At 45.7% G+C, this 26,480-nt stretch overlaps 1 long non-coding RNA gene across 1 annotated transcript; it reads left to right on the forward strand.

The window, feature by feature from the left end:
* The first annotated feature begins 18,909 nt into the window (after nt 1-18,909).
* LOC140399608 (uncharacterized) lies at nt 18,910-24,984 on the forward strand. The gene is made up of 2 exons (XR_011937759.1): nt 18,910-19,016; nt 22,995-24,984. It is a non-coding gene; the product is annotated as an uncharacterized lncRNA (long non-coding RNA).
* The last annotated feature ends 1,496 nt before the right edge of the window (nt 24,985-26,480 follow it).

Genomic DNA, 26,480 nt, shown 5'->3' on the forward strand with positions numbered 1-26,480 from the left:
AAATAGGTGCTTTGGCCTAACTTGAAAAAAATGAATTGAGTACTCGATATTTATTGTTAAAGAATGCAGAATAGTTCAATCCTTGCCCCAGAAATTCAAAGAATCAATGCATTAAAAAGATCACTTTTACTGGATGTGAAAGTTGCTGGTTAGGAGAGAATTTATTGCCCATTCCCAGTTGCCCTTCAGAAGGTGGTGGTGAGCTGCTTTCTTGAACCGTTGCAGTCCGTAAGGTTTGGGTACACCCAACGTGCTTTTATGGAGGAAGATAAATGATTTTTTTTCCCCCGTTACCGCGAAGGAACGTTTATATGGGTCCAAGTGGGAGAGTGCGTGATTTTGATGGGAAATTCCAGTTGGCGATTTTCCCACGCAGGGGCTTGTCTAGTTCTTCAAAATGATAGTGGTCTTAGGCATGGAAGGTGCTGTCTCTGGGACAATTGACTCAGGAAACTTGTTGAGTTATTGCGGTGCATTTTGGGATGGCTGTGAGAGGGATTGAATGCCTGTGGCAGGAGGAGCAATCAAGCGCACTGCTTGGTCCGGGATGCTTTCGAACTCCCTGAGCGTTCTTGGACATCTGGGGAACAGCGTTTCACTTGGACAAAAAATGGATCAATCATTTTGCCTGCGGAACCAATCATGTTCTGAAATTTCACAAAATGTATAATAGATGATTGTTAATGCTCTTTTGTACAATTTACATTGTGAGTAATTGACAATGTGCGATAGGTCAGTTATTGTACAGAGCTGGAATCGAACTTGGGTTTCCGCAGTGTGAGATCAGAAAATAAAGACGTGGCATAAGCATCTTTTTCAAACAGGTTAATGTTAGCTCAAAACAAAATACACCAACTTCCAATTATAAATGTGCTGCTGCTTTTATTTATGCAACACACATGTTTTGGAAATATTAAAAACGCCAAGCAGCGCCCATGGTGAGACAGGTCCGAACTTACAATTAAGTTGATGCTGTGAAGTAACCAGCGAGCTAAAGCTGACGCTGGCTTCAAGCACGGACACATTGTAGAAAAGGATGACCGTTATCCTACTCGCCGTGGTGGGTCACATTCGGGGAAAACTCCAGGTGTTGATGCACATCATCTTATAGCCAGACGTGACCAAAAACATAAAAGTGCGTGAAGTACCGAAGGAGGACATTCATTCTGTTTAACATCAGCGGCTCTTTAGATTAGCAGCTCATTCAATGCCACTCGACCGACCTTTTCCCAGAGGCATGCATTTGATTGCTGTCGTTTCTGGCATTGACATTTGAAAGTCACTGTTGTATCTGCCTCCATTAATCTCACAGGCAGTGCAGACCAAATAATTGAAATCTATCCCAGAACATTGAAATAATTGTTGGAAACATGTAATTTAAAAATCTTATCTCGCAGATATCTTCATCTGCCAGTGCTGTGGCAACTGGAACTGATCGTAAATGAGAACATAGGGAGACTATGCGGATAATCATTCCTGCCCCAACATTCAGTTTAATCACAGCTGAGATTCTGCCTCAATGTAACTTGCTGCCTGTTCCTCACGTACTTTCATTCCCTCAAAGTTCACTGTCGATAAGAAAAATCGAGGCAGACACCCACAGCAACATTTCAAACCGATTTGGACATATAGATGGAGTACTCCAATCTGCAGCGACACAGATCTGGAAGGTGGGACAGGTGATAGAGTCATCGAAATTCACCGCTTGGAAAAAGATGCTTTGGCCTAACTTGTCCATACCTCCCAGTTTTTACGACACAAAGCCTGGCCGATTGCCCACATTTGGTCATATACCTCTATACCCATCTTCTCCACATAAATATCGAAATACATTTAAAAAGGCAGAATTGTCGACGGCTGTACTACTGCCAATAGTTCAAACACTCACCACCCTCAGTGCGAACACATTGTTCACCTGGACCCTTTTGTATCTCTCCCATCTCACCTTAAACCTTTGCCCTCTATTTTTGGATTCCATTACCTTTGGGAACATCTACAATATCTATGCCCCGCATTATTTTATAGTCGCCGTCATGATCACTCCGAGGCTCCAAGAAAAATGTTCGAGCCTATCGAGCCTCTCCTTATAACTCAAACCATCAAGTCCGGGAGCAACCTAGCAAATCTTTTCTGCCCTCATTCTCGGTTAATAACATCCTTTCTATATTAGGGTGACCAGAAATGTACACAGTATTCCAAGTGTGTCCTTCCCAATTTCTTGTTCAAGTTGAACAACATCTCCAAACTCCTGTATTCAATTATCTGACCATGTATCTGTATAATAGTAATAATGGCGACAGACACAGTAATTGCGGAACAACGAGCCGCTTCTATGTTGTGAATTTCCAATGATTCATCATGATTGCAGAGGTTAAAAAAAACAACGAAGTCGCAGAATGTGTCTGACTGGAAAAAATGTAGAAGAATATCTTGATCAAGAGACTCACAGCTAATCACATCTTCACCCGATACTAATAGAAACAAAACAGAAACAGAATAAAGGAGAGTGGTAAAGAGAGAAAGGGGGAGAGAGTGTTTAATGCTGGAGTACATTGCACACCACTCCCTTCCATCTCACTGCAGCAAGCACATTGTTTCTATCTTCCACGATGCATGCTCTTAGAAAGACCTTAGATCCAGTTTCCTCTGAAGTAGAAGTGTGAGAATCACCGGTCACCTTTTAATAATTTACACTTACTCAAATTCTGAAGAACTATTTATTATCGATCTTGCAAGAGCGGGTGCTGCCAGTAAGCAATAGCAGACACAAATAATTCACACAGCATCACTTTGTTATATACAACCCATTAAAATACAATCCGTGAGAAATACATCCCACAAACTATAGAAAGGGCTTATCAGTGATCCCTTATTTGGCCTCCCCCTTGCATAGTGGTGTCTGTCAGCTCCTGGTATATCCTTGGACCGTCAGTTAAAGATAAGAATGAGGCCCCCAGCTGGCACCTGCTATCTTCCCCCTTGCTTAGCAATTTCTGTTATTGTACATCCCATTCTTCCCCGAAGGTCAGCCTTGTACAGAGTTACAACAACACGCTCACTATAGGTTACTCAGAACTTGACATGTTAATGTTCCCATCAGGCTTCATTGTTGACATCTTAATTGTGAACCAGAGATTATACATGTAAAAACAACACAAAATGTTCATTTCTCACAAGCCCCCTTTTTTTCTTTTTACTCTATTTGCTTTTTACACTTTGTCTCCTCTTCTAACCTACCCCAAAATTGTCCAACATCCTCTCAACTTCCCTTTCTATGGTGCCGTCCTCTCCTTCAGTCTTCCCTCTTTCTAGTAGGCAAATTGTATCCTGGCCTCCTTTGCCCAGGGGTAACGGCATCTGCTTAGTCAAGGCTGTTTCGATGTGACTCTGCACCAAGCCTCTTACGCACGGGATGATGCAACAGCCTATTGCCGCCAATGCTCCTATCACCACGATGATGGAGGTAAGGATGGATACAATTAACCCTTTCAATTTCCCAATCATTGATTCAAGCCACCCAGTCATGGATGTGCCTCCCCTGAGTTGTCCGCCATTTCCTCAGCAAGAGTGGTTAACCCTTGTAGCGCACGGGTAGTCGATCCGTCGGGTGCCGTGTTGTTGGGGATAAACGTGCAACACTGTCCCTTAAGCATAAAGCATACACCACCTTTCTCTGCCAAAATCATATCCAGAGCCAATCTATTCTCCCAGACAATTCTACTGGTTACGTCCAGATGTTCTGCTATGCCCTTCACGGCGTCCCTGGGATAATTGATGAACCTCTGTTGATTATAGTATATATAGTTTATCCAATCCACATTTTTATTGATCGTAACCCATCAGAAGAGGGACTCGAACCCAGCTGCAATCTGATTTCGGGCTTTGAACTCATTTGGTACTCCCCTGGGAATGCCAACGGGGTCCAGGTAAATCCTGTCATTAAATGAGGTGGGTATGCTTCGTTTAGATCGTTCCCCTTTTACACTCCCCCTCTCCTCTTGTCTTTCATAGGCTATACTGAACGGAATGGCGAGCTGAACTAATGCGCATGTCCCTTTCCATTGGGGGGGGGGGGGGGAGGGGGTAGAGTGGGTCTTAGAATATTTCCTCCGCAATACCACCATATATCCGCACGTGGTATTTTCAGTGATGAATAATTGCCCTGGGTGGTCACGTTCTTAGTCTCAATACAAGTCTTGAGTTCTCCCATATCTTTACTTAGCCCCGTATCAGAACGACTTATACACGATTTGTGATGCGTCACGGTAACCAAGAAGGAGGGAGGGTTTGCTGATAGTTTCTTATTAACAGGAGGAAACAACAGAGATAGGGCAGTGCAGGTCTTGTTTCCCCAGGCTGTCTCATCTTGGTACAAGGCCATCATGCATTCCATGCTCCCTCTATTGTCTGTCCACCCCAGTGTAAAGGGCTACATATGGGCCTGTGGTCTACCTGATGCGCAAGCATAACAATTGTCTTTCTTCTGCGTCTGGGCCGAATACCTCACCCACTCAATCCACGCATTCTCTTCCTCATAGCCGGTCTCTATCTCAAAGGCTTGCTCTAAATCTTTCACTTCAATTATTTTGACTCCCTGTCCCTTCTCCGCCTTGTCGTTCCTAGTTCCATTAGTTGGAGTTCCTCCCTGGTCTAATGAGATACGGAAGCAGCATTCAGTCTTGCCATTTCTCATGTTTACCCTGAATATCTCATGTCTAAGTGAACAAACCCTATTGCCTGTCTCAATCCAGGCCGTGTGTTTTACGGTGATGTATACAGGGTGACAAGTTCCAGCCTTGCACGTTGAGGGGGAATTTCCATTAATCTGGTGAATGCATACGACCGGTGGTGCCCCTCTGGGCAATTGGCAGAACCCTCTCCATAATCATTCCCCCTCGGTAATAATGAAGAGAATCTACCCTAAACTCCTTTTCATTCCCCGCTGACTCGCAGTCTATGAGGGTGCATTGATCAGTCCGTATTACCTGAGGGTACCGACTTTCTGGGATTGTTAATTTAAACATATGACCGATTCCTTCCCCCCACATTATTAATATTACAATACATTGTATAGTCCATTTTAGCTGTAGTTTTGTCATATTATTGAACAATTCAGGATTTAGTGTCTTTTCAACCTTATCTTTAATGGTTCCTCAGTGGCCTCCACATGCCATTGTTCCTGTTCAGGTGGTGATTTCACGGGACCCTTCGTTCTGCTGTAATGAGTCCAACCATTTTCCGCGGTTTGTATGGCAGTCTCTGTGGTTAACAAAACCAGGAACGGTCCATCCCAAGTGGGTTGAAGGTTGGTTTCTTTCCACGATTTCACCAGTCCCCAATCTCATGGTTTAAATGTGTGGACTACGAATTCAAGGGGAAGTGTCTGCGCTAGCAGTCCTTGTCTCCCGAGGAATGATAATGAGGAACAATGCCAGTATATATTTCTTTACATAGTTATCTTTACATTCTGCAATGGGCCATTCTCCCATTGTTCCAAGGTATGGCAATCCGAACAACATTTCGTATGGGGACAACCCCAAATCTTTTCTTGGAGCCGTTCGGATTCTTAGAAGGGCTATCGGTAAGCATTTGTCCAGGGGAGCCTAGTTTCTAGTATTATTTTTGACAAATGATTTTTAAGGGTTTGATTCATCCTTTCCACCCTTCCCGATGAGGAGGGGAGGTGGGGGGGGGGGTGCCAAGGAGTGTGGAAGTCCCAATTTATCTCCAAACTTCTAGTAGTGCCTTCTTTAATAGAAGCGACCAATTCATCTACAGGAAACCTGTATGTTTAATAAGTTTTTGTGTTTGATATTTTGAAATAAATGTTTAGAATTAGCCTGGAAATTAAAACTTAAAATGATGTGGAAGCTGGTCTTAAAAAAACAAATCAGCTTTGATTAAAAAGAACAGGTCGTTCAAGGACATTTGATAACGGGAATTTGGCAGCAATCCAACTTTTACTCCCAGTCGATGAATTTGAGCTGAAATACTATTATTGAAATGTTACTGAATCAGTAGTATCAAATTTGATTAATTTGTTAATTATAATAATTATTTTGAAATGCCTGGTTGTTGGGTCCCTGCGGTTGGCAGGTTTGTATGCTATATTGGGAACTTGCTGGACGGGGAACTGACACTGCGGTTGGCAGGGTTGTATGCTATATTGGGAACTTGCCGGACGGGGAACTGACACTGCGGTTGGCAGGGTTGTATGCTATATTGGGAACTTGCCGGACGGGGAACTGACACTGCGGTTGGCAGGTTTGTATGCTATATTGGGAACTTGCCGGACGGGGAACTGACACTGCGGTTGGCAGGTTTGTATGCTATATTGGGAACTTGCCGGACGGGGAACTGACACTGCGGTTGGCAGGTTTGTATGCTATATTGGGAACTTGCCGGACGGGGAACTGACACTGCGGTTGGCAGGTTTGTATGCTATATTGGGAACTTGCCGGACGGGGAACTGACACTGCGGTTGGCAGGTTTGTATGCTATATTGGGAACTTGCCGGACGGGGAACTGACACTGCGCTTGATAAGACCTTAGAGGTAAAGTGACTTCCCCTGTCCTAGTCTAGATTTTCTACCAACCCGTATCGGGGAACAATTTGCTCCAGAATGATTTTAGAGACTCCGCCTGCGGTGGCCGTGGTTGTAGGGTAAGCTTATTTCAGCCTTCCCACGGGTGGTAGTTCAGTATTTGCAGCCTTCTCTGCAACAAACTGTCTCTCTCTCTCTCTGTATTGAAACACTGACTCCAGGCATTTTGCAGCCTCCTCTGTCTCTCCCTCTCTCTCTCTCTGTATCTCTCTCTCTCTGTCTCTCTCTGTCTCTTTGACTCTCTCTGTCTCTTTCTCTCTCTATCTCTCTCTGTCTCACTGTTCTCTCTCTCTGTCTCTGTATCTCTCTCTCTGTGCCTGTCTCTCTCTCTCTGTATCTCTCTCAGTCTCAGTCTCTCTCTCTCTCTGTATCTATCTGTCTCTCTCACTCTCTGTATCTCTCTCTCTCTCTGTTCTCTGTATCTATCTTACTCTGTCTCTCTCTGTCTCTCTCTTTCTCTCTCTGTCTCTCTCTGTCTCTTTCTCTCTCTCTCTCTCTCTCTGTCTCTGTCTCTCTCTGTATCTCTTACTCCCTGCCTGTCTCTCTCTCTCTCTCTTTATCTCTCTCTCTGTCTCTCTGTGTCTCTTTCTCTCTCTGTATCTCTGTGTCTCTTTCTCTCCCTGTATCTCTCTCTCTCTCTGTATCTCTCTCTCTGCCTCTCTCTGTCTCTTTCTCTCTCTGTATCTCTGTATCCCCCTCTCTCTCTCTGTTCTCTGTATCTCTCTCTCTCTCTGTCTGTCTTTCTCTCTTTCTCTCTCTCTCTGTCTCTTTGGATCTCTCTATCTGTCTCTCTGTATCTCTCTGTCTCTCTGTATCTCTCTGCCTCGCTCTCTCTCTGTCTCTCTCTCTGTCTCTGTATCTCTCTGTCTCTGTCTCCCTCTGTCTCTCTCTGTGTATCTCTCTCCCTGTCCCTTTCTCTCTGTCTCTCTCTCTCGCTGTATCTCTCAGTCTCTGTCTCTCTCTGTCTCTCTCTGTCTCTCTGTTCTCTCTCTCTCTCTGTATCTCTCTCTCTCTCTGCCTGTCTCTCTCTGTCTCTCTCTGTTCTCTGTATCTCTCTCTCTCTCTTTCTTTCTCTGTCTCTTTCTCTCTGTCTCTCTGTATCTCTCTCTCTCTCTGTTCTCTGTATCTCTCTCTCTCTCTCTGTCACTCTCTGTCTCTTTCTCTCTCTGTCTCTCTCTCTCTTTGTTCTCTGTATTTGTCTCTCTGTCTCTCTGTATCTCTCTCTCTCTCCCTGTCTCTCTGTATCTCTCTGTCTGTCTCTCGCTGTCTGTCTCTCTCTGCCTGTCTCTCTCTCTCTGTATCACTCTCTCTGTCTCTGTCTCTCTCTGTCTGTCTCTCTCTCTCTGTCTCTCTGTATCACTCTCTCTGTCTCTCTCTGTCTCTGTCTCTCTCTGTCTGTCTCTCTCTCTCTGTCTCTCAGTATCTCTCTGTCTGCCTCTCTCTGTCTGTCTCTCTCTGTCTCTTTCTCTCTCTGTATCTCTCTCTCTCTGTCTTTATCGCTTACCCCTGTCGGGTGTTTATTCTCCCCCAGTCGCATGCCTGCTCTTCTAATCATACCCTTTCACCCCCCGTGAATAGGATACTCATAATGGACATTAATTCGGTCCATGTGTATATATTAGGACCTAAGAACTGATTGAATTGTTCCGCCAGTCCTAAGGGGTCTTCCATTAACGTACATAGATATATATTTTTTTAATGCTCTGACTTCTCCTGAATTTAAAAGAGAATTTACAAATCCTACTTCGCCCTCTCCAATAGGGTCTTCCCGAAGGAGGTTCATTTTTGTTATTTCTGGTTCCTTTCCCTGTCCTTTCGTGGATCTTAATATCATTTGACTCTCTCCTTTTTCAGGGACTTTCTCTGATTTGCCTTTATTAATTTGTTGGTCATTTGCCGAGTCCTTGTCGTTTGACTTATTCTTATAAGGGGGTGGCAAATTATCTAGGACGTCCCATTGTTTAAGAGGGGCTGTGCGAACGTCTTCGCCCTGTGGGATTAATGGATATATTCGGGTGGCGTTCCTGCTGGGAAGCCAACAACTCGCGTAACTTACTTCTTTATCGGAACAGGGTCTTTTATCATTGACATATATATTCAAAATTTGGCACACCCAATCTTCGTCCGAACCGTATTTCGGCCAAAAGACTGTGGGTTTACGGATTGCTTCTTTTACCCATATGAAGCAACAAAATTTTATCATTGTTTTCCTGTCCTTATTTTTTTTGTACATGGCTCTCAAAATCCCAATTCACTAACATCCGACCCACTGGACTTTCTGGTCCCATTGTAATGTACTCAACTTCCACTTATTTCTAAGTAAAGTGTCTAGTTATGACTGGTCCGTCAAAACAATCACAATCCTGAAAGTACTTATATCATCAATCCGCCCATTCACTGATACGGATGTCTGGATATAAACTCGAGAGTCCTTATATCATCAATCCGCCCTTGCGGATGTATAGATACGAACTCAAGTCAACAAGGTAATACTTAAAAGTCGCTTTACTTACCTTGCTCCGTGCACAGAGTTGCCTGACTTTCACTTCCACGGCGTGCCTGCCACTATAATCCGTGACTTGCTTCTTCAGAATGACTACCCTAGGAACGTGTTCAGTTGACCGTGGGTAACTACTCAAGATGAAGTACGAGACGGTTTAAATAACGGGACGCGTCTTCTCGGTTCCTCTTGAGCCGCCCCCCTCGATCAATGAAAACTATCCCGGACGAGCCCCCAATTGTGAGAAACACCGCTCACATTGTAATAATTTACACTTAGTCAAATTCTGAAGAAGTATTTATTATCGATCTTGCAAGAGTGCGTTGCACACCACTCCCTTCTACCCTACTGCAGCAAGCACATTATTTCTATCTTCCAGGATTCATGCTCTTAGAAATACCTTAGATCCAGTTTCCTCTGAAGTAGAAGTTACATGATTCATCCCACAGTTTGAACGACAAACAGAGGCAGCACAATGGCCCAGTGGTTAGCACTGCTGCCTCACGACGCCGTGTTCTCAAGTTCGATCTCGGTTCTGGGTCACTGTCAACAAAGAACAAAGACCAAAAAACGTACAGCATAGGAACAGGCCCTTCGGCCCTCAAAGCCCGTGCCGACCATGCTGCCAGACTAAACTACAATCTTCTACACTTCCTGGGTCCGTATCCCTCTCTTCCCATCCTATTCATGTATTTGTCAAGATGCCCCCTTAAATGTCACTATCGTCCCTGCTTCCACCACCTCCTCCGGTATCAAGTTCCTGGCACCCACTACCCTCTGTGTAAAAAACTTGCCTCGTTCATCAACTCTAAACCTTGCCCATCTGTCCGTGTGGAGTTTGCACATTGGCCCCGTATTTGCGTTGGTTTCTCCCCCACAACCAAAGATGTGCATGATAGGTGGATTGGCCACACGGAATTGCCCCTTATTTGAAAAAAATGAATTGAGTACTCTATATTTATCTTTAAAGAATGCAGAACAGTTTATCTCAGACCCCAGAAATTCAAAGCATCAATGCATTAAAAAGATCACTTTTACTGGATGTGAAAGTTGTTGGTTGGGACAGAATTTATTGCCCATTCCCAGTTGCCCTTCAGAAGGTGGTGGTGAGCTGCTTTCTTGAAACGTTGCAGTCCGTGAAGTTTGGGTACACCCAACGTGCTTTTATGGAGGAAGCTAAATGATTTTTTCCCCCCGTTACCGCGAAGGAACGTTTATATGGGTCCAAGTGGGAGTGGTGAGTGATATTGAGGGGAAATTCCAGTTGGAGATTTTCCCAAGTAGGGGCTTGTCTAGTTGTTCAAAATGATAGTGGTCATAGGTATGGAAAGTGCTGTCTAAGGGACAATTGCCTGAGGAAATTTGTTGAGTTATTGCGGTGAATTTTGGGATGGCTGTTGGAGGGATTGAATGCCTGTGGCATGAGGAGCAATCAAGCACACTGCTTGGTAAGGGATGCTTTCGAACTCCCTCAGCGTTCTTGGAGATCTGGGGAACAGCATTTCACTTGGACAAAAAATGGATTTATCAATTTGCCTGCGCAACCATTCTTGTTCTGAAATTTCACAAAATGTATAATAGATGATTGTTAATGCTCTTTTCCACAACTTACGTTGTGAGTATTTGACAATATGTGATAGGTCAGTTATTGTACAGAGCTGGAATCGAACTTGGTTTTCCGCAGTGTTAGATCAGAAAGTAAAGACGTGACATAAGCATATTTTTCAAGCAGGTTACTGTTACCTCTAAACAAAACACACCAACTTCCAATTATAAATGTGCTGCTGCTTTTATTTATGCAACACACATGTTATGGAAATATAAAAGACGCCAGGCAGCGCCCATGGTGAGACAGGTCCGAACTTACAATTAAGTTGATGCTGTGAAGTAACCAGTGAGCTAAAGCAGACGCTGGACTAAAGCACGGACACATTGTAGAAAAGGATTACCGTGATCCTGACGAATGTGATATAAAATAGTTACTTTAGAGATATTAGTTAATGTAATGTAGAAATAAGCCACTTTGATTCTGGCAGATAGAGACAAAGGGATTTGAGACCGCATGGAAAAAGCAGGAAGAGGTGTGTCTATGAGAGTGATGCTGCATCGATAGGGGCCAGAGAAAGGGATTGGAAGTGAGCCAATCAGAATAGATCAAACAGGTCAGGAGGGATATAGGCTGACCTATGGGCGTCGAGTATGTAAAACTTGATACCATTTGAATTGATTTGCAGGGATCCCTTTGTTCATTCGCTTTCTGGGATGTAGGAGACTGGATGTCTCTTATGTTTCTGTGAGATGAATTAAGCTTGCAAGCTAAATAAAATAACTTATTTTTACGTGCGAATCCATCTCGACTTTTATTGAGGCCAGACTGACGGTGAAAGAAATTTGGGAATCAACATTTGGTGCCGAAAACCGGGATTTCTCAGGGCGATCCTGATCCAACTGCGTAATCAGAATTAGACTGATTATGAACAGGAGGATGAGGAACAAAGGGCCCTCAATGTAGAACTGGAAAACGACCGCGCATTGATTGTTCCCCTCTTCTTATCGTCTGATTAGTCTGGTCACTCGCGGTTGGCACAGAAAGACCGCCTCAACGAAATCACAGGTCAGTCTGGGGATTAGCAATTTAATTGATGGGATTTCATATTGTTGTTTCGGCTTGGGTTAGGGTTTTGGGTTGATGTGACATCGCAAATGATGATTCAATTCCAAGTATAAGGGTTCAGAGGCTGATGGGACTTCAGTAATGAAGGTTCAGTCTATTATATGGGTTCAGGGGCTGATGGGACTTCAGTAATGAAGGTTCAGTCTATTATATGGGTTCAGGGGCTGATGGGACTTCAGTAATGAAGGTTCAGTCCAGTATAACTGTTTTTAAATCTGAAGATGGTTCAACTCTATGTGTGAGTGTTTTAAATATATAGTTGATTAAGCTAAAAATTGTCTCCTTGGACTGTATTGGCGAAAAACGCAGTTCCGAGGGCTAGTTGAGATTGTGGGGAATGCTGCATATTGGTTGAAGCAGAAGTCTCTCAAAGGGTTAACAGCAGCAGGCAAAGTCATGCCAGACAGTGCTTCTCACTCAGGCCTTGAGATAACAGCGCCAGTCGCTAGTGTAATCGGATACCTTTCCTTTGAGTCAGTGAACTCCAGCAAAGTTACGTTTTGAATTAATTAAAGGAAACCAGTGGGTTTCTCCACCTCCTTGATAAAAGTTATTATTTTCGAAACCAATTGATTGAAATTGCCAGAATCTTAAGTTTTACTTACTTGAAATAAGGTTTATCTCATTTTATCTGGAGATTAATAGAAACTTAAAGAAGATCATGGACACCATTTTAAAAAGTGTCAATCTGGAGATGATAGTTGATTTTGCTAATACTTATGTGTATGTAAAAGAAAAAAAACTTGTTAAAAGAAAAATTGTTAAGGTAAAGAAATAATTAAGTTGTAAATGTTATACAAGTTTGTGTTAAGCAAATTGTAAATTTAGTTCTGAGTTGAGATCAGAGCTAAGCTTGCAAGTTCCAGTAATTCAATTTGAATTTTCAAACATTTTAAGTTTTTAAAAAAAAGAGCAAATAGAGAAAAGAAGGACACAGATCTTGAATGCGTTGAATAGCACATTTCAAAGGCCCTTAAATCTTTTTGTTATCTTGGACCTAAAACCTAGGAAGACTGAAGAGCCAGAGGAATTTCTGGAGCGTTTTAATGAAATCTACCGGGGGCAGTCAGGCGATTTGCTGTATCAAAATGGTCAGAATTCCCCTCAATACTGTACTATGTTAATGCATTGCCTACCGCCTCCTGTGGTTACTGCTGTGAAATGTAATAACATGAATTGGACAGAGAACGACCCTTCCCAGATGGCAAGGGCAGTCAGATTTTACTGGAAGGAGGGTGTAGGCCAAGAAGGAGGCTCAGTTACAAAGGTTAAGACTGGGTATGTAATGAAAAAGGATGATCTGCGACCCCAACAAGCGGCAGAAATTGTAGTTTACCAGCAGGAGCCCCAATATAGTGACTTTGGGTGGGTGGATCAGCGAAGAGGAGGATGAGACAACAGTGCTATATTTCTATCACCCCCCAGTGGTGGACGTTAGACGTTGAACAGTCACTGCATCACGTTACCCTGGCCTATGACAGAACTGGACGAAACAGGGAGTTGGAGGACAAATACCGGCCATTACTTGAGACCGAATGGCCAGTCAAGGTTACAGCCACAGTCACGGGAAAAGAAGGTACAGCCGATTTTGTTACAATATCACCACATTTATGGCCACAGTCAGCTTCGGTAAGCCCTCATATTACACGTCAGGTCCATGACCAGTACCATGCCAGGGATATGGGGCGAATGGTCAGGACGGCAGTGGATCATTCAGATCCCACAGACTACGCACTTCATGTCATGCCGGACGGCACTACCATAAAATATTTTTAGGTCCCTGAAACGATTAACACTCGACTGCAGCATCACAGGGGACATGACGTGTTGGAATATGTCAATCCACAGGTCTGGGCGGAATACCCATCACAAGTGGGAAAGACAAATGTTACACCTCTTAAGGTGATGATTAAGGATCATGTAAAGCTACCTTCCATTCGACAATACCCCCTCAAATCTCAAGCTGCTCCATCAATTGATAAATTAATTCAAGACCTGTTGAAACAGGGTATTTTGGTCCCTTGCCAATCAGAATGTAACACCCCCATACTTGCTGTGCCTAAACCAGCCAAACCAGACCAGTACCGATTAGTACAGGATTTACGTTCAATCAATGCCATCGCATAGCCATTACATGCTCTCACCCTCCAACAGGATATTAAGGTGTATAGCTCCCACTCGGTCATCGCACTACTGAGGCAACTGCAGACTCAGCATCTTACCGCAGCTCGTCAGAATAGGTATGAGATATACCTTTTGAACAATCCACGTCTGACATTTAAATACTGTACCATTATCAATCCAGCTTGTTTTCTTAGCGGCCCCCCTGTCCATGAGGACGCGCCTGGCCACGACTGTTTAGCCTTGAATCAGGAAACTACCACAATAAGGGGCGATTTGAGTGACATTTCGTCAGAACAACCTGACATGATTATGTGTGGTCAAATATCCCACCGGGGTTTAGTTAATGACCTACTGCAGGCCCTTCTTATGCCCGCGCAGATTTCCGTTATTCAATGCGCTGCCCACACGAATGGTACAACCCCAGTAGACGTTGGTAATGAACGAGCAGATCGTGCAGCGCGAACAGCCGCGCAAATTGAGCAAGTGATGGTGCCTAAGATGTTAAGTCAGACTAAACGATCTACTATAAATATGTCTGCTTCTGACAAGTCAATGCCAACCATCCAAGACGTCATAAGGTTACAGGAGGACGCTCCTGAGAGTGATAAACAAATGTGGAAACGGTTCGGTTGTACATATGATTCTGTTTCCTCTTTATGGACCACGCCTGCACATCAGACTTGTATGTCTGATGTGCTGGCTTTATGGGTCATTGAATGTGTACACTTTGCAACTCATTGTGGGGCTCGAGGGACTAGTGATTTGTTGCTGGACACTTGGTGGCACCCTAAAATTCAGGGGTTGGCCCAAAGTATCAGTAATCGGTGTTTGATTTGTCAGCAATATAACACAGGAAAAGGTATCCCTTGTGGGAAGGGGCAAACCCCGTTGCCCAGTGGTCCCTTTGAGACGCTCCAAATGGATTACATTGAGTTGGAAAGGTGTCAATGTTATAAATATGTTTTGGTCATTGTGGATGTGTTCAGCAGATGGGTCGAGGCGTATCCGACGATCGATAATAAAGCTGCTACTGTGGTTAAAGTGTTGATGAGGGAAATCATTCCCCGGTACGGTATACCAGCTCAGTTAAGTTCTGATAATGGGCCTCATTTTATTGGACAAATTAAAAAGGAGTTTTGCTCCCAGTTGGGCATACGTCAGCAGTTACACTGTGCTTACAGACCGCAGGCGGCCGGGTTGGTTGAGAGACACAAACAGACCCTCAAAACTAAATTGGCTAAATTAAGAGCAGACACGGGACTGACATGGCTTAGGTTGCTCCCCGTTGCCCTCTTCCAGCTGCGGGTTACACCTGCGGGACCGGCCCGGCTCTCTCCCGCAAAGATTCTTTATGGCAGGCCTCTTAGAACTCCTTGGAGCCTGCAGGTTCCCAGACGGGTTCAGTTTCATCAGATGACTGAAGAAATGACCACTTATGTTCTAGCCCTTACGCAAGTGCTCAAGGAACTCCATGGCCAAGTCCGCGCGGCTCACCAGCCATTGCCCCCAGTACCTAGCTCACTTTCAGTCCAGCCCGGTAGTTATGTCATGGTCAAAAATTGGACTAGGAATGGGTCGGAGCCGCGATGGGACGGGCCCTTCCAAGTTCTCCTTACCACCCCCACAGCAGTTAAAGTGGAGGGGCGAAGTGCTTGGGTCCACCTACATCACTGTAAATTGAGTCCATCTCCACTACTGTAAAAGGTCGGATACGAACCTGCCTCCCTTCTCCAGTGCTATTTTACAGGTGTGGAGCATGATGGAGTGGCTACGCATCGTCTGTCTGATATTTGGCCTCACTTCGCTTGGCGTGTTATTGGCGATGGACATGGAAAAGGGGAATATTATGTATCTGTGTAGCCCCAACCAATCTACAAGGATACATCACCTATGCACAGGTGATGTTCTTCACTGCCCCCATATACGAGGACATGGTATCGACTCATGGAAGGTCATCAAAGTTAAGGAGAATGCGGGAGTCATGAAGCAGCTGCACCGGTCCCGGCGATGGGAAGGGAACATTATATGGACATTGCCTTGTTTTTGGAATACATGTAAATTTGATTTTGGATGTGTTAAAAGTGGTACAATAAAGGTAACATCAAGCTGTCAGAAGAGTGTAGGAAGAGACCATGAGAAAGAGAAAGGGACTAGAGAGAGGACGGGGCGTGTGAGAAGGGAAGTACAGCTAGAACGTAGGTTACCGGGAGATACACTTAAGTTAATTAAAGGCCAAACTGAGGAAAACCCGGGTAGTATGAATCTCTTCTACCAGATTTACCACCGTCTGTATGGCCAGGGACGGGTTGTCTGCTACCCAAACCCCGCAGCGGTGTCTCGGTTATTTTCTGTTTCACCGCTTTGGGGCACTCCACCAAATGGTGGTTCATTGTCAGCGTTCCGAGCCATTGCCCGAGCACGTCACTCTTCCTTACGATCCGGATTCAGCACCACCGGCTATTTGCCTTCCCCTCCCTCGGGATAATTCCCATTCACAGTACGATAGGCTGCGACGGTGGAGGGCGTACATACCTAGCCACTTCACTCCCAATAGGGATTCCCGGTCGTACGAGAATTGCTTCAGCAGTGAAGGATATGGCTGTTTGCTGGTAGAGGTGGACACAAATATAACATGTCTGTTTCCCACCTGTACGGACAGGAGGTGCCATATCACCCAGGCGTCTGGCCAATGCGTTTGTTATAGCACCACTTGCGTTCCATTGAACGCTGGCCTCCAGCTCCTTTGTGGCTGGGCGAATGTCTCTCATATCACTGTCGGGAATAGGGCTTTCCGCATTGCTGGGCGGCCCGAATGGGCATTTCAAAATTGGATAAACTGGGCTACTGGGAGGTCCTTACGCAACCGATATACTGATTGTGATGCTAGTCTCCACACGGAACAAGGATACTACTTTTTATTTAATGGTACGGCGACCAACGTTTTGTCACCCCCATTTCCCCGCCGAATTGCTATAGGGACTCTAGTCCCTACCACAGTCCCCTGCCCTTCGGCGTGGAACCTGCATAATCAGTTAGCACGCCGGGCAGTCTCTGCTGAATTTTGCGAGAACTGGAAAAAACCTCAGGTTCTTGCACCCAACCGGGGCCACTCAGCCGGGTGGGGCATTCTGAGCGTATTGACACTGGGAGGTGTGGGGGGTTCCTTGCCTGTTAGTGATCGGAATTATTTTATTTGCGGCCTTACCATTTTGGGAAATGAAACCTTGAGAGCCCTCGGGGCAATAACTAAGGAGTTGTCTCAGCTACGGTTGTTTGCAATGCAGAACCGTTATGCTCTTGACTATCTTCTGGCCCGTGAGGGTGGGGTATGCGCCATAGTACAGGGCAAGTGTATTATGGGTGTTCAAGACTTGACCGCTAACATCACTAAATTTATGGATCGCATACGGGATCACTTGGACGGAATGCAGGATCCTGGCTCTTGGGGTAACTGGGGATTTGGAGGATGGAAGGACTGGTTGATAAATATGGCCATGTATCTAGTGGTAGCTATCGGCTGCATCTTTGTGGGCCTGGCCATCCTTAAATGTGTGATGGGTAAAATGCGGGGTGCACTGGATCAGATCACCGCCCCAATCACCGAGAAAAAAAATTTAACTGTTAAAATCCATGAGGGTGAAGCAGATGAAGGGGGGCTAAGACAGGAATTGGAAATGCAGCGACGAATCTTTTTAGATGAGGAACCGTAGCTATAGATTGGATAGTTCGGTTATCATGGAATGATAAAAGGAGGGAATGACGAATGTGATATAAAATAGTTACTTTAGAGATACTAGTTAATGTAATGTAGAAATAAGCCACTTTGATTCTTGCAGTTAGGGACAAAGGAATTTGGGACCGCATGGAAAAAGCAGGAAGAGGTGTGTCTATAAGAGTGAGGCTGCATTGATAGGGGCCAGAGAAAGGGATTGGAAGTGAGCCAATCAGAATAGATTAAACAGGTCAGGAGGGACCTAGGCTGACCTATGTCCGTCGAGTATGTGAAACTTGATACCATTTGAACTGATTTTGCAGAGATCCCTTTGTCTGTTAGTTCAGTCGTTTTCTGGAGTGTAAGAGGCTGGATGTCCTGTTACATTTCTGTAAGATGATTAAGCTTGCAAGCTAAATAAATAACTTCTGTTTACGTGCGAATCCGTCTCAACTTTTATTGAGGCCAGACTGACAGAGAAAGAAATTTGGAGATCAACACCACGAGAATCGGGAATGCACGAGAGGCGTGAGTTGGAGGGGGTGTCGTGATCTCGGAGGCCGGAGGGCTGGAGGAGATTACAAAGTCAGAGCGATTTGAAAACAAGGATGAGAAGGTTAAAACCAAGGCATTGGTGGGACAGCAGCCAGTGTAGGTCAGCGAACACAGGGCAACTGGAGTCAGGATAAGTTAGGACACGGACAGCAGAGTTTTGGATGAGCTTAAGTTTAAGGTGGGTGGAAGGGGGTAGAACATTGGAATAGTCGGCGGGACTGCATAGTCTCAAAGAGGGAAGAGGAAAAGGGAATTTTGATTTAAGCCCTTTACAGACAGGTTGTGATCGAGCGGGATGGTCAGTTTATCTGATTGTAACAGCAAATTTAAGAGAAAGACCGAGAGACAGCTAACACGTCCTGAAAGATTCAGGAGTAATTTCTAAAATATTTGAAGGGAAAATATTTGCAACTCTATGTGAAAAGAGCAGGGGAGTTGGACTAACTGAGCTAGCACACACATTATGGCCACCCTCTGTGCTGTAAGATTTTATCCCGGAAAACAAATAGACAGTCATGTATTTCTTTGTGCTGATTGTATAAATCCTGATGGTCATGTATGTTACTAATATATATAATATATATATATATATACTCCTGGTCACAGTCGCATCCATCCAAGAAAAAAGGTTTCCTCTAATCTCACTTGAGATTCTTTTGCATTGCATATTCTTTAGAAACTGCATCAACTAAGCTGCTCTCACCTTGCCAAACGTTTCTAAAATAATTTCCTTTCTTACAGAGATGCATGTCGAGCCCAGCTTAACGGTACAAGTACAGTCCAGACGTCCCACACTGTGTTGATTGCTCTCTTTGTCACGTTTCTCAAATTATTGTACATTTAGAGGTAAGCGCTATCGGCAGTTGTCCACTCAAATGATAACTTTTTAAAAAATATGTTTATTAAGGCATTTATGAATAAACATGAAACAAAACTGTAGCGATCTGTACATCTGTACATACATCTGCACATACACCAGGGACTGCAGCACAGATGTGACAGCCACAGCATCACTAGAGGGAGCATCAGAGACGGGTCTAAAGGGTCAAGCCCAAGGCAGGATCCGCCTCTTTTAGAAGCACAGAGCTAGTGAGCAGCAGCACACAGGGATAGCTTAGCATAGGCAGTTTACCTTAGTTTCACTGGTGATACCTCTTGACTGTTTTACATCTAGTTGAGCTCTGGAAGCAGAACGAAGCCTTTGAATAAAGTGTTTGTGTTAACTGTAAGTTTACAGTCGTTATTCAGAATTAGAGAATAACATAAAAAGCACAACCAGGATGAAAAAGATAACCAACATATAACAAACAGGAGAACACAGCATAAGTCAATAAATAGCCAACAACCGCAACCCGCCTTCCTGACCATACCCTCCCAGCCACTCTGCCTCCACTTTTTCTACTTAACCCCCCCACCCCCTCGCACTCTCTCATCCCCTGGATTCCCAGATCTTCCAACACCCAAACACTGCTAATTCTGGACTCGGGACCACCTTCACCCCCAGTACCCCCCACAAAAATCCGTCAATTCCTTATATATATCTGACACCCTGCCCTCTCCAACCCTTGTTCTCGACAGCACCCTGTCCTGCAACCCCGGGGGCGGAAGATCAGGAAAGGACGACACCTGCTTTCTCATGTAGTTCTGCACCTGTATCGGCACCCATTTCCTCTGGGCAACTCACACTCCTCCACCAGCCCTTCCAACCTCAGGAAGCTGCCCTCCATTAACAAATTTCCAAACCTCACAATCCCTGCCCGCCGCCAACCCTGAAAACCCCGTCCAATTCCTCCGGAGCGAACCAGTGATTCCCACAGATCGGGGCCCAAACCGAGGCTCCCTCAAGTGCTGTAGCCACTCTCCCCACACCCTCAGGGTTGCCACTACCACCAGGCTTGTGGAGTACCTAGCTGGCGAGAACGGCAGAGGCGCTGTCAACAGCGTTCCCAAACTAGTACCCTGACAAACCGACCCCTCCCCCACTACCTACTTTCTTACCATGGCTATATTTGCCGCCCAATAATAATTCATTAATTTTGGCAAGGCCAAACCCCTGCCACCCGCCCCCCAATCCCCCTGCCGCCCAATCCCCCCACCGCCCTTGCTCCAACAACGCCTTCTTTACCCAAGGGGTCTTTCCCACCCACACAAATCCCGATATCAACGTGTTCACCTTCCTGAAAACGGCCTTGGAGATTAAAATCTGGAGGCTCTGGAATGCAAACAAGAACATCGGGAACACAGTCACCTTTCCAGACTGCACACGCCCCGCCAATGACATTGGAAGCACATCCCAACTTGTGTAGTTGCTCCCATCCCCCCGCGCCACCTGAATACCCAGATACCTAAAACTCGCCCCCACTACCTAAAACGGCAGATTGCCCAGCCTCCTCTCCTGCCCCCTCGCTTGAATTGTAAAGACCTCACTCTTCCCCATGTTTTGTTTGTACCCCGAAAACCGACTGAATTTCACCAAAATGTCCCATGATATCCCCAATGCTTTCCAGTGGGTCCAATATATACAACAGCAGGTCATCCGCATATCGGGACACCTTATGCTCCACCCCTCCCCGCGCAATCCCTTCCCAACCCCTAGACGCTCTAAGCGCCATCGCCAGTGGCTCGCCAAGGCGAAAACCAACGGGGAGAGCGGGCATCCCTGCCTTGTCCCCCTGTACAACATGAAGTACCCCAAACTCACCCGATTAGTTCTGACACTCGCCACCGGGGCCCGGTACAACAATCAAATCCAATCTACAAACCCCTGCCCAAATCCGAACCGCCCCAGCTCCTCCCATAAATACTCCCACTCTACCCGATCAAAGGCCTTCTCCGCGTCCATCGCGACCATCACCTCCACATTTCGTCCCTCTGGGGGCATCATGATAACATTTAGCAGGCGCCTGATATTGGCCGACATGTGCCTTCCTTTACAAACCCCGTCTGATCCCCTCCCTTATTACCTCTGGCATACAATCCTCAGTCCGAATCCTAGCCAGCAACTTGGCATCTACATTCAACAGCGATATTGCATTCAAATGATAACTATTAGGGTTAGGGAATTTCAAATGTTCATAATACTTCAGGCATCATATTAATGTCAAAACAGTAAGAAGTCTCTCAACACCAGGTTAACGTCCAACAGGTTTATTTGAAATCACAAGCTTTTGGAGCTCTGCTCCTTCATCAGGTGAACTACACTTCATATCCCAGGGGTGAATTTTCAAAATCAAAACTTAAGACCTTTCTGATATGTGTAAGACCGTTATCATAGGAGCAAAGACACAGGAAGAGTCCATTCAGCCCCTTTGAACCTGTTCTGCCATTTTATTAGATCATCGCTGGTTTATACCTTAATTCCTTCCACTCGCTTTGGCTCTGTAACCCTAATCTATCAAACCCTTGTCTATCAAACGTCTATAAATCTCAGTTTTGACATTTCAATTAACACCCCCACCCTACCCCTCCCCTTGATAGTTTTTGGGTGGAGAGAGTTTCAGATTTGCACTTTGTCTGAAGAGGTACTTCCTGACATCACTCCTGAATGACCTGGCTTGAATGTTAAGATTTTGCACTCTTGTTCTGGACTCCACCCCCTCCCCCGCTTTGTTTCTCTACATCTATCTCATCAACTCCTTTAATTGTTTATAGCCCTCAATTTAATCACCCTTTAATCTACTGTACTCGGAAGAATACAAGGCAATGCACGTATATGTAATCAAAGCAAAATGCTGCAGATGCTGCAAATCTGAAATAAAGACAGAAAATGCTGGAAATCTCAGCAGGCCTGGCAGCATCTGGGGAGAGAGAAACAGAATGAACGTTTCAGAGCATCTTCAAGCTTGTGTAACCTGTCCTCGTAACTTAACCCTTTTAGGCACAGATGAGTTTTGCAAGGCTTTTATCATTCTGACCACGCATGCCCAGTGAAACAATGAAGAGTGAGCCTCTGCATAATGTTTTCGTCATGTGTAGATCAGGTGGGTTTGGTGGGTATCTATAAAGATACCTTGAGTCACCAAACACAGGTAGATTGTTGGCCATCCCCTATTCCCAATGTTGGAACATAGGAATTAGGAATAAAAGGAGGCAATTCAGCCCCTCGAGCCTGCTCCGTCATTAAATCAGATCACGGCTGATCTCTCCCTGGTCTCAAATCCACCTCGATACCTGTTCCCCCTATCCCTTTAACCCATTTTCAAATCAGAAATATATCTATCCCCTTCTTGAAACCAATGAATGAATCAGACTCCAACGCACTATGGGGCAGCGAGTCCCAAAAATTCACCTGCCTCTGCGAGAAGTGGTTCCTCCTCATCTCAGCTTTAAATCACATTTGAAAGCTGTTCTACTTGTTCAGTATATCCTATGATGGGAGGTCCTGAGGTGTAGTGGTAGTGTCCCCACCTCTAGGCAAGATGTTCCAGGTTCAAGTCCCCACCAGGACTTGCTGGCCATGGAAGGAGAGTGCATGAACTGATTCAATGGGCTGACAATCAGCCTGTGAATCCTTCCACCATTTCTCAAAAGGGAAACAAAGTGTGTGAAGTTACATAAAGAAATATATCCTATTTTGCTTTCAAAGGTCCAGCATATTCTGCCATTATGGATTGCACTGATTGAAAAGATGCAGAAAGAGATTTGACCACTACAGTGCTGCCAGTAAATGTGACAAATATTTAAAAGGATAAAGAAGGTGCTGGGGAATGGGGATGAGCAGGGGGCTAATTGGCTATCCCTTTCTAAGACCCAGAATAGACATTCTGGGCCAAAAGGCCTCCTTGTGTATGATTTGATGACTTAAAACCTTTGTTATATTTTTAGGATCGGAACAAGGATCGGATTGCAAGACGAAGAAAAAACACTTTGCATTGTTACAAACTTTCTATGAGACAAATTCCCCAAAATCTATTTTTAATGCCTTCTGGGGTGAATATAGAATAAGACTCTGAACCGAATCATTTTCATTTAAAAAGCAGCTGATTTCTATAGTTTCCAAACAAATGTTGTGTAAAGAGGATGTGGCAATTGACAATGCAAGGTATAGACTGGCACACGTGTCAATCCATCAACAGATTAAAGAGGTGGCAAATTCATGTGGCATTGGGCTCTTGTGTGCTCATCCAGTGTCTCTCTATACCCTGCTCCCTCACACTATAACCCAGTGTCTCTCTATACCCTGCTCCCTCACACTGCAGTAGTTATCACTGCTGCCTCACAGTGCCAGGGACCCAGGTTCGATTGCAACCTTGGGTGACTGTGTGGAGTTTGCACTTTCACCCCGTGTTTGCATGGGTTTCCTCTGGGTGCTCCGGTTCGTTCCCACTGTCCAAAGATTCAACAGGTTAGGTGGATTGGCCATGCTAAAACTGCTCCTTCGTGTCCAAAGGTTAATTAGGGCTGCAGGGTTACGGCGATAGGGTGTGGGGTTGGGCTTGGGTGGGGTGCTCTTTCGGAGGGTCGGTGCAGACCCGATGGGCCAAATGGCCTCTTTCGGCAGTGCCGGGATTCTACGAACCTCACACTCTACCCTGCTCCCTCACACTATGAGTATCTCGCGATAACCTGTTTAATTTGGCCCCTTGCATTGCAGTGATGTACAAGAGAGGTAAAACACTTTGAGTTTTTAATTGCTGCTCACAGCTGCTGTGGCCAGGTTATTGTGAGACCATTTTCATAATTCTGGAATTTGAACTTTCACAGCCTTCCCTTTAACAATCACTCGAAATTCGAGTGAAAGGGCTGTAGTGTGATGAGACAGCAAGCGAACTGTTCAAGACTTCAAGTTGGAGCCCCTGGAGATGGGGCCCAGTCTGCACCCGCTCCTTGTCCGAAATTGTCACTAAGCTGTTCAATTGCTGCAACAGATTCCTGAGTGAGTGTTGGGCTCAATAACAGCGCTTCTCCAAAGTGTTCTGAAAGGTTTGACAAGTGTGTTGCCAGTATTTGTTTCCCTGGACTCCAACATAACTAAAGATCAACATCTAAAGATACCTTGGGCAGCACAGTAGCGCTGTGGCTTCACATCGCCAGGGTCCCAGGTTCGATTCCCCGCTGGGTCACAGTCTGTGCGGAGTCTGCACGTTCTCCCCGTGTCTGCGTGGGTTTCCTCCGGGTGCTCCGGTTTCCTTCCAAAGACGTGCAGGTTAGGTGGATTGGCCGTGCTAAATTGCCCTTAGTGACCAAAAAGGTTAGGGGGGGTTATTGGGTTACAGGGATAGGGTGAAAGTGAGGGCTTAAGTGGGTCGGTGCAGACTCGATGGGCCGAATTGCCTCCTTCTGCACTGTATATTCTATGTATAAAATCTATGTATCCAATACCATGGAGCTATGATGCCAACCCTCCAGGATTACCCTGGAGACTCCAGGAATTAAAGGTTAAACTCTGGGACAACTGTAGTGATTTAGACGCTGGGAGGAAAATCATAAGAGGCATTAAAAAAAAACAAATACATGCTGTTATTATCTTTTTAGTTTGTTAGTTATAAACACTATTGGTAATTATTTTTAAAAATTGGCGAGCAGATAAAACAGCTGCTTGACCAGTTGAAGGTCAAGTAATGATATCTGCACGAATATATCCAAACAAAGTTGGCAACCTCGCATGAAATGCCCGTTCTCCCCACACAGCGTGGCTCCAGCATCTCAATGTTGTCAGAGATTTCACTACGCAAAAGAAAATGCATTCTTTGTAGAAATACTTCTATTTTTAAGGCAAAGCAAGAGACATGTAGTCAAAAAACAAAAGTCGGGAAACAAGAATGTAGTGATGTAATTTGTATATTTGATATCTTGGAATAAAATGACAAAACTCGCCTGTTGTTACTGGTAGCTGTTTTTCCTCACATATTTATTAATTTGTTCTTGGTAACGAAAACCACTGATAAGATTATTATCCATGATGTGGAGATGCCGGCGTTGGACTGGGGTGAGCACAGTAAGAAGACTTACAGCATCAGGTTAAAGTCCAACAGGTTTGTTTCGATGTCACTAGCTTTCGGAGCACTGCTCCTTCCTCAGGTGAATGAAGAGGTATGTTCCAGAAACATATATATAGACAAATTCAAAGATGCAAGACGATACTTTGAATGCTAGCATTTGCAGGTAATTAAGTCTTTACAGATCCGGAGAGAGGGATCACCCCAGGTTAAAGAGGGGTGAATTGTCTCAAGCCCGGACAGGATTATTCTCGATTGATCGCCCCTCATTTCCTTTCACTTTCTCTTGGCCTTGTTCAGATGCTGGAGGCTCAGAGGACAGTTTCTCAAACCGAGCTTCTGCATTCAGGTCCCATTCCACACACTTGACCATTTATTTAAGATGAGACTTCCAGCGGCACTACTCTCGAGCACTGCACTGTGGGAGGGTCAGGACCGAGGGAGCATCGCACTGTGGGAGGGTCAGGACCGAGGGAGCATCGCACTGTGGGAGGGTCAGGACCGAGGGAGCATCGCACTGTGGGAGGGTCAGGACCCAGGGAGCATCGCACTGTGGGAGGGTCAGGACCCAGGGAGCATCGCACTGTGGGCGGGTCTGTACCTAAGGAGCATCGCACTGTGGAGGGGTCCCTACCGAGGGAGCACTGCACTGTGGGAGGGTCAGTTCCGAGGGAGCGCAGCGCTGTGGGAGGGTCAGTTCCGAGGGAGCATTGCACTGTGGGAGGGTCAGTTCCGATGGAGCAGTGCACTGTGGGAGGGTCAATACCGAGGGAGCGCAGCGCCATGGGAGGGTCAGTACCGAGGGAGCGCAGCGCTGTGGCAGGGTCAGTTCCGAGGGAGCGCAGAGCCATGGGAGGGTCAGTACCGAGGGGGCACAGCGCCATGGGAGGGTCAGTACCGAGGGAGCAATGACAGTGCTGGCTGTGTGGGGAGCACTGACAGTGCTGGCTGTGTGGGGGAGCACTGACAGTGCTGGCTGTGTGGGGGAGCACTGACAGTGCTGGCTGTGTGGTGGGAGCACTGACAGTGCCGGCTCTGTGTTGGGAGCACTGACAGTGCTGGCTGTGTGGTGGGAGCACAGACAGTGCTGGCTGTGAGGGTGGAGCACTGACAGTGCTGGCTGTATGGTGAGAGCACTGACAGTGCTGGCTGTGTGGGGGGTCACTGACAGTGCTGGCTGTGTGGGGAGCACTGACAGTGCTAGCTGTGTGGGAGGAGCACTGACAGTGCTGGCTGTGTGGGGAGCACTGACAGCGCTGGCTGTGTGGGGAGCACTGAAAGTGCTGGCTTTGTGGGGAGCACTGACAGTGCTAGCTGTGTGGGAGGAGCACTGGCAGTGCTGGTTGTGTGGGGGAGCACTGACAGTGCTGGC

This window comes from Scyliorhinus torazame, chromosome 23 (assembly GCF_047496885.1).
Source record: "Scyliorhinus torazame isolate Kashiwa2021f chromosome 23, sScyTor2.1, whole genome shotgun sequence".
Classification (NCBI taxonomy): domain Eukaryota; kingdom Metazoa; phylum Chordata; class Chondrichthyes; order Carcharhiniformes; family Scyliorhinidae; genus Scyliorhinus; species Scyliorhinus torazame.